Here is a 16,329-nt window from a genome sequence, read left to right as displayed (position 1 = left end):
AGTAGACAGCAGATGACAAACAAGAAACAGTTGGTCGCAGGTAGCGAGTTCAACAACCATAGGTAAACTTGTTACAAGGCCTTAGCATGTCTGGTAGTCATCAGGTAGATCAATTCAGAAGAGCCCAAGTGCAAATCAAAAGAATTATATCCAGACATACAAAAAAAGAGAGAGGAGTGTCCTAGAAAATAAAAAAAGTATAAGTATACAAAATTTATATCAAAATATTCTATATGTCAGTCAGATTGGATTAGGAAGCCTAGTCGTGTCAAGTGAAACTGAATGAGCAGAATATAATGGTACATTACATTTCTGTTGTGAGTTAAAATGTTTTAGAGATGTAATTTGCCTAATTTTTTGTTTAAATTCTTATGATAACAAACACAACCACACATAAAATGAACATAAGGATTTGAACAATAGTTAAAATAATAACACAGTGTAACATAATATTAAAAAATGTATTAGCTGTACTTCTATATCCAAATACAGATTCCCACCAAGATATATTTGCATCCTGTAAAACACTAGATGTAGCTGATTTTAAAATTCCTTGTTCATGTTCTTTATTAATTTTAGTGTCTACAGAAACATGTTTTAGATTTTGTAACAGGGAAGTAATTGTAGTAGAATCAATTAACCATTTCTTCTTTTGTGATCCTACCCCGGCGATTGGATCTGTACAGTGACAGGCATCACTGGGGCTTCACGGTTTGCGTGGTGACATCACGTGCAATGACGTGATGATGTCACCGTGCAACTTATGACAAGTATAGGGTAAGGGGGCATGCTGCTTAGAAGCCTGTATCCCAGGCATCTAAGCAGCTACAGGGATCTGAAAGAAAAGAAAAAAAGTAAAAAAAAAATTATAAATAAAAACCCCTCAAATCAGCTTAGCACCCAGGTGGGAAAGTGCTTAGCACTCAAAGGGTTAAGAGTATGGGGTATTGTAAATTGGAATAGCATTACACCATGTACCAGGTAATAAGTGAGAACTAGCAAATAAATTATCCCGTTTTTGGAATATAATAGTATCATAATCAAATAAATTAAAACAAACTTTTCAGATCCTAAATAAAATACTGGTCTAAGTAAATTAAAATGATCTTGTAAGTTACAAGTCTTTTGATTTTCCCAACATGTTTCCTTAGTTGTATGGAACTGTGAAAGGGAACAGATATACGAATTTGCATTGGAATGACACAATAATACATCAACAAGTGTCTATTTTGACTTATCAATGTTATGTGACACCCATTGATTCGACAAAACTGGAAATAATAATGAACCATCCGCAGGAAGACCAATTGTCGCTAAGCGATAAATAATAGCATCTTTACCGGACCAAGAAATTAATGTATGAATCATACAAAATTCAGTGGTGCAGTAAGATAAAATTACTTCCCACCATAAAAGATGTGTCATGGCAAAATTAGTGACTGACTTAGATGCAGCTTAACTTAAAGAAGCCGGCCACATTTCAGACCTAAACTCTGAATCTGAATTTTTAAATCAATAGATTGATCAGATTGTAATTGAAAACATAACATAGCCCAAGCTGTTTTATGAGTAAAATTATACCATTCATTTACTAAAACATTAAATTTGTCTTCAATAATATTAGTAATATCCACCATAACATTTGTTTGATATTGCAGGAGATTAGTAATATTATTGGTAATTCCATACTGAGTATCTAAGCCTGTAGCAGCATGAGAGGCAAGATTTGCTAATTTATATCTTAATATTTCAGAACTTATTTGTGCAGTGAGCCAATCATACTACCATATGGTCCCAAGCCAGTAGAAAGTACATTTCTCCTTGGCATATGATTAGACTGAATACAAACATTCTGCAGTAAACATTCATGAAACCGTCATATAAATGATCTTTGTTAAAGAGGTACCCTAAGCGCCTACTATATCCGACCCTTAGCTCCAATAAGATGGCCCCTAGTGGTCAAAATGGTGAAATAGGAAAATCAGAAATACATCAGAGCGCCAACTAATGAAAAAACAAAAATATACAGCTCTATAATCTAAAGGTTATCTAGGCCTCTCTCTAACCGTCTCCCCAAGACTGTCAGAAATTATACAAACTAAAACATAAATGAGAGGGCGCTTCTAGCTAAGGTAACCAACACACTTAATCAGGAATACTAGAAATACAATCAACAGATAAGTCAAATAAATAAAAATCATAAAACAACATACATAAAAATGGTTTAATTCAAAGATAAAAAGCAATAATATAAGGGACGTCTCCCTATGTAGTTATACGATAAGATATAAAATACAATGATAAATAATATAATGAAAAATAAAAAATAAAAAATGCTGGAATACCACCCTAAAAGTGTATTAGGAAAAATGTTAAAGTCCAAAGAGATCCTGTTTGTAATGTAAAGTGCAATTATAAATCGAATGTCTGCAATAATGTATCCAGCCAGACCATCGGCAGAATATATATGGATACAATGTCCAAATCTTAGCGTTTGTGTTGCTACATTTGTATCGAAGATAGAAGCTTTAGCTGTGTTATTGTGTGAGAGGAGAGTCAGATGTCATACATCAGCAATATTTGTGAAACCAGTTTCCGTATTGTTGATAAATTTGGACACCACTTGGTAATATGTGGGTACTAACCACCTTAAAGATCAAAACAGTATCTGTTGCTCAAACCTCTGTAGAGCAGCTAGAATTCGTTCTGGACTTCCACTGAAGCCGGATAAGTTTACACTGCGGTCTGCGTCTCGCTGGACTTCACGCTCCTTTCGGCGTCTGTTTACAACCAACAGGATCCCGGCATGGGAAGAAGGAAACAAGCTTTTAGACACCCACTCTTAGCGTGGGACACGCGCGGGTAGAGAAACTAGGTATCTAGAATCAATATGTTCTTTGCAGGTTAAGCAACTTCTTACTTTCTACGCGTTTCACCCGTGTATTTGGGCTTTCTCTTGACATCTGACTCTCCTCTCACACAATAACACAGCTAAAGCTTCTATCTTCGATACAAACGTAGTGACACAAATGCTAAGATTTGGACATTGTATCCATATATATTCTGCTGATGGTCTGGCTGGATACATTATTGCAGACATTCGATTTATAATTGCACTTTACATTACAAACCGGATCTCTTTGGACTTTAGTCTTAAATAATTTTTTTGGTGTGAACCATTTGAGAGTCACCAACATTTATACTTATATTTTAACATTTTTCCTAATACACTTTTAGGGTGGTATTCCAACATTTTTTATTTTTTATTTTTCATTATATTATTTTTCATTGTATTTTATATCTTATTGTATAACTACATAGGGAGACGTCCCTTATATTATTGCTTTTTATCTTTGAATTAAACCATTTTTATGTATGTCGTTTTATAATTTTTATTTATTTGACTTATCTGTTGATTGTATTTCTAGTATTCCTGATTAAGTGTGTTGGTTACCTTAGCTAGAAGCGCCCTCTCATTTATGTTTTAGTTCGCCAACTAATGAAGGCTGGGTCTAAATGAAATTATGTATAAAACTCTGCAAATGGTTTTAAAAATAATAACAATTTATTCAAGTCAACAGCAAATTCAATATTTCATGCGGTACAAGAAGTGGGTACAATATAAAAAACTCATGGATCCATGTATTAACAATAGATATAATTAAAACACAGATAGTTAAAACATAGATAGTTAAAAAATAGGCTTGTACTTGATGGTATGAATCACGTTAAAATTGACGATGCGTATACTAAAAGAGTCAGTGCATATAACAACAAAGGTGGGTATCAATTTGAATCACTAGAAACAATGATAACCAAAACTAATTCAAGCGCAGGATAAGATATCTCTAACCTAAATGAACATGGTGGCTGATTTGAAAAAGGGAAATAAGTATGGGGTTGTGCATGGTATATAGTCAGCTCAATCTTTGTGATATTGATGCGAGGCAAAAAAGGGGTGGTTTGGGTTCTGATGTCTCAGTATTAAATAAATGAACTGGTACTCATAACCGGGGAGGTGTACTAAGCAAATAAATAAAAATAGAAATATTCATGATAGTGTGTGATAGGGTATATACCTCTGGATACTTGAGCTGGGACGATCGAACCTAAATGAATGGGTAACAAGATGGGTGACTGTGGTGAATTAGATCTATAATACAGTGATAAAACCTACAAAAATAATATAGGCAATTGTTGAAATTGTAACAATATAAATCATGTGTGAAATACAAAAACAGTAAAGATACCCACCTTTGGCCTCGCTTCCATTGAGTTGTAATTCAGTTTGCGTGCACTAGCAAACCGTTAAATATGCTGTCGAAAGCAATATCGTTTATCGACTCTTTCCAATGGCGCGTTATACCTCAATATCGGCAGCCGGACTTCGGCTGCCGAAAAGATCTTTGCGTCCCATAGAAAGTAATAGAAGCCGTTAATCGATAAATTATACCAGGTTTCCAATGAAAGCGCTAACCGTTAATACACTGTCGGAGGCTGTCGATACATTGAGACATATTACCCCCAGCTCAACTAGGTGTAAAGGAGGAAAAATAGCTTTTTTGAGGCCTGTTTCTCATTGAAATTGCAAATCCAAAAGAAATTATGAGTGTTTCAATGTACAAATAACATTATATATGCTACATTTATTGGTCCTATGTATAGGAATATTTGCACCCATGTTGTCATAGAAATATCAATATGTATGTACATATAAAAATATATGCAAGCACCACAATTATGGAGCGACCTCCCGCACACTTTCAAACCTTCCCCATGCCTAAAATCCTTTAAGAGATCCCTCTCTACATATCTCAAAACAGAATGCACCTGTCATTGTTCATTATATATTTCCTACCTGTTCTATGTTAAATTTTTGGGCATATGTATTATTATTGTTTTTTATTTTATTGTACCCATTGTATCAATGCAATGTTTTGTGTACCCAGGACATACTTGAAAACTATAGAAATCTGAATGTATCTTTCCTGGTAAAATATTATAAAAATAAATAAAATATCTACCTATTCAAAATGAAACCTTTGCCCAGGGATGCTATATATAATCTCAATACATATAGAAAAATAATTCAAAGGAAATAAGTTGTTTATCATGAAGATGAGTTTTATTATTACAGATTTACCCTCATTCAAATGTAATTTTCAATGTGAATATCATATTTATTCAATACAAAACGATAACACATTAAAGCTATAATGTGTCATAGTACTAATATTTATAAAATATATGTAATGTCATGTCTGCTAAAGCAGATAATACATTTGCAATATTTAGACTATTAACCAAAATACATAAGTGCTTAATATTCCATACTTCAAGAGATATGAAGTATTGTCTTTAACATGGAATTATTGAAACAATTTAAAAGTGCATTGTTCATTGGTCCCAGGGAGAGTCTGTGTCTGTTCATATGATGTCAATTAAAATGTATTAATCACCTCTATATCATGGCAATCACATATATGTTGTGTATACATCAGTGCTTAAATATCATAAAGATACATTTATCTAATTATTCTAAATATTGAATAATAATCTTGACAAAAAGGAGTGCATTAGTCATGATAGGTATTAGTCATGATAGGTATATATTTCAGATATTACATTCCACATAGGACTATAAGAATGAATGCAAGGTGTTTGGCCATATCAACAGGAAGGAGTATTTACTTTTCAACTCTTCTATAACTTTATAAGCCTTATTAGCTTCATCTGAAGGAGCAAACAACATATGCTTGTTGAATATAAATCATAACATTTACACATGTCACGTTGACTAATGTTAGATAGCATATACTGTATAAATTTCAGACACGTATCCCCAAGTATTCTTAAACGGCATAATATCCTCAATAAAAGGACACATACATTTATCAACAATGTACACCTGCATATTAATTGACATCATGTGAAATAAAAATGAATAAAGCTGTTAATGTTTTGAAAATAAACAGCTATTAAAACAATTTGGAAATATATTTTCTAATTTTGATTAGAAAAATATATGCATATTTATGAGATGGAAATCACACTTAAGAAAGTGCTTCATACAAAAAAATTAGATATTATATATCTGGAAATAATTTAAAAAGAAAAATACTTATTAATGCCTGCGGCGGGATTTGGCCTTTGGAGGAGAGGTACTTGGGATGGAAGTGTGGCGCCTTGGGCGACGCACACCAGCTGACTGGGAGGCTAAAACATGTGATTCAGGGTCCTGCAGGGAGATAACGGAGGATGCGAGTGAGGAGGGAGTTTGCGGCCTATCTGCAAGCCTCTCCACTGCCTCTGCCAGGCGGACGAGTGAGGCATTATGTATGTCCATCTGGCTCTGTAGCCTCCGGAAATAATGCTGCTGCTGGAGCCTAGTAAGTCTAAGCTCCCTGTGAATGAGCCTCAGTAGAGCATCCTGCTGGGACTGTGCGGGGATATTGGATTCCATGGGGGGCACTTGTGGCTGTATAGGTGTCTCCGGCACATATTCCTGGCTCTGTGTGAGGTTGTTGTCACTCAGTCTTGGGGACTGTGTGGGTGGCTCAATATCCAATTGAGGACAGACATTGGTGGGGGGTGGTGGTGATTGTTGTTGTGGTGGTAGTGGTGGTGGCATTTGTTGTGCCATGGGAGGGTGCTGAATCTGTTGTTAAGGTGGCATATAGTACATATGCTGTGGTGGAGGATGCATCTGCTGATGCTGTGGTGGTGAAGGAGGCATCTGCTGATGCTGTGGTGATGAAGGAGGCATCTGCTGATGCTGTGGTGATGAAGGAGGCATCTGCTGATGCTGTGGTGATGAAGGAGGCATCTGCTGATGCTGTGGTGGTGGAGGATGCATCTGCTGATGCTGTGGTGGTGGAGGATGCATCTGATAATGCTGTGGTGGTGGAGGATGCATCTGCTGATGCTGTGGTGGTGGAGGATGCATCTGATAATGCTGTGGTGGTGGAGGATGCATCTGCTGATGCTGTGGTGGTGGAGGATGCATCTGATAATGCTGTGGCGGTGGAGGATGCATCTGATAATGCTGTGGTGGTGGAGGATGCATCTGATAATGCTGTGGTGGTGGAGGATGCATCTGATAATGCTGTGGTGGTGGAGGCTGCATCTGATGATATGTCCTCCCAGATGAATATGGGGATGGTACATATAGTAGAGAGAGGCTCTAACTAGACAGACTACATGTATAGCACTCATAGGGTTAATATTGGGTGCATCAATAAGTAATAAGAAGACTCTATTACATAAGGCAAATCAGAGTTGCTGATTATTGAGTGAGTGTACGTGCTCTACGTTAAAACATAACTTTTATTAGATCAAAAATAAATAAAATACTGGAAAATTGTTAAAAACACACTCAGATGCTAAAAAAATGTCACTTCAAATGTAACCCTCACTTTAGCACCTTATTAAATTATTTACACTTTTGTTTTAAAATTAATTCATCAGGCTTTCACTACATTTTAGCTTTACATTCAACTACACAGGGTACCATTAAATGGTGCATCATAGAAATTTTGAGGTTAGCACAAATATAAGTTCATATAATTTAATACAAACTTTTACTACACACCAACAATGGTTAAAATTTAGCTACACATCAACAATGGTTACAATTTAGCACACTCCTATTGTAATAAGAAACACAACTGATCACAGAGTAGAAAATATTATTAACTTTATTATTATTTTCCTCAAACCAGCCTAAAACACAATACAAAACACGGGGAATTAATGTTGTGGATATATAATGTATTACACCATAATAGCTTTTTCACATCACAAACTTAGAAATTCAAAACTTCGGAATGATGAGGAATTAAACAGAATGAATATAACACATTGATACGTAAATATCATATTATATATATAGGCACTTTTGATGTCTGAGTGAATAAAGGTCTGGGAACCATCTTTGTATGACTTTTCCCCCCTTCTTTCTCTTTAAATAAAAGTGTCCTGCTACATAGATTTGCAGCTATTCGAGTTGTATTATACAGACAAGGGCTTAGAACGATAGCATATTAGACTCAACCATGCATTGTAATACGGTCCAATAGACCAAGTGTAATTGGAAGTTTGGAGGATGACGTCATTAGAAAGGAGGGACTAGTGCAGCTTTAAGAACCAGTGAGTGAGCGGCGCGCTCACCCTTTGAAAAAGCCGTTAGGGCGAAACATGTCAGGGACGTTAGGGATATGGTGAGGAGTCCTGGAGCTCCTGTATTTTAGATTAGCCTCAGAATGCTTTAATGCTGTAATATTAGACCTGATTTGATTTACTTAAAAGGTGTAATTGTAGGTATCGAGTCTCAGCTTTTTGAACTTAGCATTTAACCGTATATGCTAAACTCTTAGCAGTGGAGTTTATTTTTCAATTTAAGCTCAACATTAGGAAGTGGGGCTCACTTTTATTTAAAACGATAGTGATATACACACGGTTGCTTTATATAATGAGCAACGCTGACTGCAGACCATATGCAGATAGCTTTACTAGGCAATAGGTAAAGAGTCAACACATGTACCGGTAAACAGCTACCCACACGTCAGTGAGGCTGGTATACTAACACTATCAGAGTTCAACATTGGACAGGAGGTTTAATCTTTGATTTATAATGCTACAAAACTTATAACCACTGTTCACAACTCTATGTTTTATAACAATATAATCATACTAACTAAACTTTAACGAGTAACGGTTAAGGACTGATACAACAAAGAGCTTTAATCTAGTCATATACACAGCGGGTACAACATACTCACAGCGTATATAAAAAAGATCAAATCAGCAATGTTGAGCCTTCAGTATCACGAACGGATAATGGTCCTATATATATGTGTATCTATGTTGAGCTTTTAATATAATTAACGATTATTGCTCCCATATATATGTGCACAACTGTTACTCTTAATACATAAGTTTATAATAGGTACGCGGTACTGTTGATACTTTGAATTATATACAAACCTACAGTTTCCAGTCGACCTGGAATAGTCTGCAAAGTGTATATGTATTGAATATTTAATCAAACTAGTGAGCATTAGACTGATACTCCAATACTCAAACCGGGGGTTAATTCCCCATGCATGAATACTAAGTGACTAGTAGCTCTAAACTGGGTGCATTGCACATCTATCAGCTTATTCCAAGCTCATAGGATATAAGACCCACATAAACTAATAGTGGGTGAAACCTGAATATCAGAGCTATATGGACCTACTATAACTCCACAGCATTCAGTGGCTCTTGTGTTTAATAATTAATTTAAGAAGCTTTACAAAGAACTCAATAAATAAATAAAACAAAGTATTCTTTTACTTATAACAAACTATTTGAGTTAAAAATCTTTCTACTAAAGACTGTATCAATATACAATAAGTTGATACAATCTAACTCAAGTAGTCGTTAAGCACAACAATATTACCTACCTTACTATATTGAATTTACCGTAATTCAGGCTGTTCAACATTTTTTTAGCATCTGAGTGTGTTTTTAACAATTTTCCAGTATTTTATTTATTTTTGATCTAATAAAAGTTATGTTTTAACGTAGAGCACGTACACTCACTCAATAATCAGCAACTCTGATTTGCCTTATGTAATAGAGTCTTCTTATTACTTATTGATGCACCCAATATTAACCCTTTGAGTGCTATACATGTAGTCTGTCTAGTTAGAGCCTCTCTCTACTATATGTATCATATGTTGAACACTACATAGCACCTATCCGAGCTAACTAAATTTGAAAGGGAATAGTTCCCAGATTTCACTAATAGCGATACAGGGTTAAAAGAAATATTGAGTATAAAAGAAATACTTGCATAGCAGTGCCGTTGATACCCCCCTTTTTCTAGAATATGGGGATGGGCTAGGAACATTTTCAACCTCATAGGCCAGTGGCTGTTGCTCATCTCCTTCAAGTATGCTGAGGTAGGAGTATCCAGCTTCAATAACATCCCCCTCCTCCTCCTCACTGAATTCCGGAACATCACTGGCTTCCGGTCTTGTTGAGGACTCATACTCATGTTCCGATTCTGAAAAATAAATTGTAATTATAAATTAATCTGATGAAACATCTAGACTAGATATAGTTATATATATATATATATATATATATATATATATATATATATATATATATATATATATATATATTATTTCTGTATAAACTTAAACATATTTAACCAGAGGTGTATATTTAAAGATTGTGCCTCCAAGTGACTCTTTGTATTACACATAGTCCATATATATGATATAGATCGAAAGAATTTAAATCTATACCCTTGCTTGTTTGAGCAGATAGCAACTCCAGAAATCAGGATGAATATATCCACTACAACTATGTTAAGATGCAATTAAAGGGGCAATGAAGTACAAATTAAACTTTCATGATTCAGACAGAGCATGCAAATTTAGTCAACTTTTTATATTTTACTCCTATTATCATATTTTCTTCCTTCTCTTGGTATCTTTATTTGAGAAGCAAGAATGTAAAGCATAAGAGCCAGACAATTTTTGTTTCAGAACCTGGGTTGCTGTTGCTTATTGGGTGGCTAAATGTAGCCACCAATCACGAGCGCTAGCCAGGGTTATGAACCAAAAATGCAAAGTCTCCATAGCTTACATTCCTACTTTTTCAAATAAAGAAACCAAGAGAACAAAGAAATATTGATAATAGTAGTACATTAGAAAGTTGCTTAAAATTACTGCTCTATCTGAATCATGAAATAAAAACATTGGGTTTACTATCACTTTAAGTTAATGTGCAAATTAGACTTTGAACCATGTACATTACTTGTACTAATCCTACCTAGGTATGTTTTCCACTGATGCTTGAACACAATTGATTACTAAACATATATAATATATGAACATTCTATATTCTGTATTACACATGTGTATGATTACATTTATATTTTAAAAAACAAAGCCGATATATATTTCTGATGTTAACATAAATTTGTTAGAAATAAAACATTTATTACATATGATATTTAATATTCACCTTCATGGACCTCTTCAGCTGGCACTGATGTGTCCATTGTCCTCTTACATCCTAGGACAGATTCATCTGAGATGACATTGGCCAGCATCTCCTCCCATGACTTTAGGTGAATTCTCTTGCTAGGACCACCACCTGTCCCACGTGCATGTTTGGACTGCTGTGCCAGCTTCGCTTTGGTTTGCCTCCTGCAGTCATGATAGCGGTGTTTAATGCTGGCAGTCGAACGATTACGTCCTAAGCAGCTGACTGCCACTCGAATCTCATCCCACAGCTTATTCCGGACACCTGCCCTCAGGTTAGGGTTCTCCAGCTGAGGTGCCCTCTCCAAGTAGGCCTCAACAAGTGCCTCCTTCTCCTCCTCAGAGTACCTCTCCTCTCTAAGCCTGCCCTTCACACCTGAAGGGCCAGCAGACACAGAATCTCCCTCCTGTGACTGGGGACCAGCCCTCTCTACCTCCTCTGTCCCTGCAGGCTGTGACAGTCTACCACCAGCCCCACCCCCACTTGCCACAGTCTGCCCCACTCTCCCTCTTCTTTGTGTGCCTAATTGAGGCTGAATCCTCCTCACTCCTCCCACCTCCACTACTCTTCCACCCTCTCTCCTTCCCTCCTCTGCCAGGGTTTGAGGAAGGACAAATCCTCCACCCAAACCTCGGCCCCTAGTCCTGCCCATACTACTCCCTACTTCCCCCCTCCCCCTCCCTCTATCCACCATCTCCACTGCCCTCCCCCTAGCCACCCTCTTCCCAACTCCACTAGGCCTATCCATCCCTTTCTTCTTCCTCCCTAACTCTAACCTAGCACTAAAGTCCCTAGCTTACCTAACTACACTAATTCACCTAAATAAACCCTAAATTAAATAGCCCCAAAACTAACTACCTAACCTATCTAGACCCTAACTATCTCTATTCTATATCCCTCAAAATAAAAATAAAATGTGAGGGTGGAAATAAACAAAGGGATGTAAATGAAAAAAGGGATGGGCTAAATATAAAAAAAAAGGGATTATAACAAAATTAAAGAAAAATAATACGGGATACAAATGAAGAAAGGGATGGGCTATATAGTGAAATGAAAATATAAATATGGGATGTAAGAAAAAAAAGGATGGCCAAAATGTATAAATGAAAAAAAGTAAAATAAAGTTATATAGTGGGGAAGGGAAGGGTAGTTAAAGGGGAGATGGGAAGTAGGATAAGGGGCTTAATGAAAGGAGTAAAAAAAGGGAGATGGGGATATGGGGGGGTTGATAAAATAAAAAAAAGATGTGAATGTGTTTGTATCAAATAAAAGTGTGTGTGTGTTTGTGTATATAAACTAATGTGTGTTAACTAATGTATGGATGTGTGTGTGTGTTCCTAATATTATATGAGGCCTACAATAAGAATATATCGGCTAGATTTAGAGTTTTGTCGGTAACGACCCACGTAGCTAACGCTGGCTTTTTTCTGGACGCACCTTTAAAATAACTCTGGTATTGAGAGTCCACAGAATGGCTGCGTTAGGCTCCAAAAAAGGAGCGTAGAGCATATTTAACGCAACTTCAACTCTCGATACCAGAGTTGCTTACGGACGCGGCCAGCCTCAAAAACGTGCTCGTGCACGATTCCCCCATAGAAAACAATGGGGCTGTTTGAGCTGAAAAAAAACCTAACACCTGCAAAAAAGCCGCATTCAGCTCCTAACGCAGCCCCATTGTTTGCTATGGGGAAACACTTCCTACGTCTGCACCTAACACTCTAACATGTACCCCGAGTCTAAACACCCCTAACCTTACACTTATTAACCCCTATTCTGCCGCGCCTGCTATCGCTGACCCCTGCATATTATTATTAACCCCTAATCTGCCGCTCCGTAAACCGCCGCTACTTACATTATCCCTATGTACCCCTAATCTGCTGCCCCTAACACCGCCGACCCCTATATTATATTTATTAACCCCTAATCTGCCGCCCACAACGTCGCCTCCACCTGCCTACACTTATTAACCCCTAATCTGCTGACCGGACCGCACCGCTATTATAATAAAGTTATTAACCCCTAATCCGCCTCACTAACCCTATAATAAATAGTATTAACCCCTAATCTGCCCTCCCTAACATCACCGACACCTAACTTCAAACATTAACCCCTAATCTGCCGACTGGAGCTCACCGCTATTCTAATAAATGTATTAACCCCTAAAGCTAAGTCTAACCCTAACACTAACACCCCCCTATCTTAAATATAATTTAAATCTAAAGAAATTAATTAACTCTTATTATATAAATTATTCCTATTTAAAGCTAAATACTTACCTGTAAAATAAATCCTAATATAGCTACAATATAAATTATAATTATATTATAGCTATTTTAGGATTAATATTTATTTTACAGGTAACTTTGTATTTATTTTAACCAGGTACAATAGCTATTAAATAGTTAAGAACTATTTAATAGCTAAAATAGTTAAAATAATTACAAAATTACCTGTAAAATAAATCCTAACCTAAGTTACAATTAAACCTAACACTACACTATCAATAAATTAATTAAATACAATGCCTACAAATAACTACAATTAAATAAACTAACTAAAGTACAACAAATAAAAAAGAACTAAGTTACAAAAAATAAAAAAATATTTACAAACATCAGAAAAATATTACAACAATTTTAAACTAATTACACCTACTCTAAGCCCCCTAATAAAATAATAAAGCCCCCCAAAATAAAAAATGCCCTACCCTATTCTAAATAACTAAAGTTCAAAGCTCTTTTACCTTACCAGGGGCATGCCCCAAAGAATTCAGCTCTTTTGCCTGTAAAAAAAAACATACAATACCCCCCCCAACATTACAACCCACCACCCACATACCCCTAATCTAACCCAAACCCCCCTTAAATAAACCTAACACTAAGCCCTTGAAGATCTTCCTACCTTGTCTTCACAATGCCAGGTATGACCGTCCGTTCCAGGCTCCGATATCTTCATCTAAGTCCAAGCGGGGGCTAGACATCCATCATCCGACGGCTGAAGAAGTCCAGAAGAGGCTCCGAAATCTTCATCCTATCCGGGAAGAAGAGTAGATCCGGACCGGCAACCATCTTCTTCCAAGTGGCATCTTCTATCTTCATCCGATGAGGACCGGCTCCATCTTGAAGACCTCCACCGCGGACCCATCTTCTTCTGACAACGACTTCCCGACGAATGACGGTTCCTTGAAGGGACGTCATCCAAGATGGCGTCCCTCGAATTCCGATTGGCTGATAGGATTCTATCAGCCAATCGGAATTAAGGTAGGAAAATTCTGATTGGCTGATGGAATCAGCCAATCAGAATCAAGTTCAATCCAATTGGCTGATTCAATCAGCCAATCAGATTGAGCTTGCATTCTATTGGCTTTTCCGATCAGCCAATAGAATGCGAGCTCAATCTGATTGGCTGATCGGATCTGATTGGCTGTTCCGATCAGCCAATAGAATGCGAGCTCAATCTGATTGGCTGATCGGATCAGCCAATCAGATTGAACTTGATTCTGATTGGCTGATTCCATCAGCCAATCAGAATTTTCCTACCTTAATTCCGATTGGCTGATAGAATCCTATCAGCCAATCGGAATTCGAGGGACGCCATCTTGGATGACGTCCCTTAAAGGAACCGTCATTCGTCGGGAAGTCGTCGTCAGAAGAAGATGGGTCTGCGGTGGAGGTCTTCAAGATGGAGCCGGTCCTCATCGGATGAAGATAGAAGATGCCGCTTGGAAGAAGATGGTTGCCGGTCCGGATCTACTCTTCTTCCCGGATAGGATGAAGACTTTGGAGCCTCTTCTGGACTTCTTCAGCCGTTGGATGATGGATGTCTAGCCCCCGCTTGGGCTTAGATGAAGATATCGGAGCCTGGAATGGACGGTCATACTTGGCATGGTGAAGACAAGGTAGGAAGATCTTCAGGGGCTTAGTGTTAGGTTTATTTAAGGGGGGTTTGGGGTTAGATTAGGGGTATGTGGGTGGTGGGTTGTAATGTTGGGGGGGGTATTGTATGTTTTTTTTTACAGGTAAAAGAGCTGAATTCTTTGGGGCATGCCCCGCAAAGGGCCCTGTTCAGGGCTGGTAAGGTAAAAGAGCTTTGAACTTTAGTAATTTAGAATAGGGTAGGGCATTTTTTATTTTGGGGGGCTTTGTTATTTTATTAGGGGGCTTAAAGTAGGTGTAATTAGTTTAAAATTGTTATAATATTTTTCTGATGTTTGTAAATATTTTTTTATTTTTTGTAACTTAGTTCTTTTTTATTTTTTGTACTTTAGTTAGTTTATTTCATTGTATTTATTTGTAGATATTGTGTTTAATTAATGTATTGATAGTGTAGTGTTAGGTTTACGTAGGTGGCGGTCGGCAGATTAGGGGTTAAAAAAATTTAATCGAGTGGCGGCGATGTGGGGGGACCTCGGTTTAGGGGTACATAGGTAGTTTATGGGTGTTAGTGTACTTTAGAGCACAGTAGTTAAGAGCTTTATAAACCGGCGTTAGCCCAGAAAGCTCTTAACTACTGACTTTTTTCTGCGGCTGGAGTTTTGTCGTTAGAATTCTAACGCTCACTTCAGCCACGACTCTAAATACCGGAGTTAGAAAGATCCCATTGAAAAGATAGGATACGCAATTGACGTAAGGGGATCTGCGGTATGGAAAAGTCGCGGCCTAAAAGTGAGCGTTAGACCCTTTTTTGACTGACTCCAAATACCGGCGGTAGCCTAAAACCAGCGTTAGGAGCCTCTAACGCTGGTTTTTACGGCTACCGCCAAACTCCAAATCTAGGCCTAAGAAAATAAAATATCAAATTCTCCACTAACTCTCAAACAACTTTCAAACCACCAAACTCCTACCAGCGCAACTAGCTCCCGTGTCTTTCTCTCTAGAGGCGATCACAGGTAAGGAGCGCAGGCGCAAACCGTTATTCTTATAGACAGAGGTCGGGTTACCATGGCAATGCACTTGTTATGGCACGCTTTTCGTCGAATCCGACATCGGTTGGCAGCGCAAACTTACGTACGGCCGAAAAGAGCGACTGCGTGCAACACGCTAATCTTTTCAATGGAAACCTGGTACTAAAATGGAGCCGTAAATTACTTTTAGCTGTCGGCCGCTTCGGTAGCTTACGGCTCCATTTTTAACGACTCAATGGAAGCGAGGCCTTTGTTGTTATATGCACTGACTCTTTTAGTATACGTATCGTCAATTTTAACATGATTCACACCATCAAGTACAAGCCTATTTTTTAAATCTGTCTGATGTTTTAACTTTTTTTTTTATATTTCTTTATTGGTCG

This window comes from Bombina bombina, chromosome 6 (genome assembly GCF_027579735.1).
Source record: "Bombina bombina isolate aBomBom1 chromosome 6, aBomBom1.pri, whole genome shotgun sequence".
Classification (NCBI taxonomy): domain Eukaryota; kingdom Metazoa; phylum Chordata; class Amphibia; order Anura; family Bombinatoridae; genus Bombina; species Bombina bombina.
The sequence above is the reverse complement of the archived record's forward strand: the minus strand, read 5'-3'. Positions refer to the sequence as shown.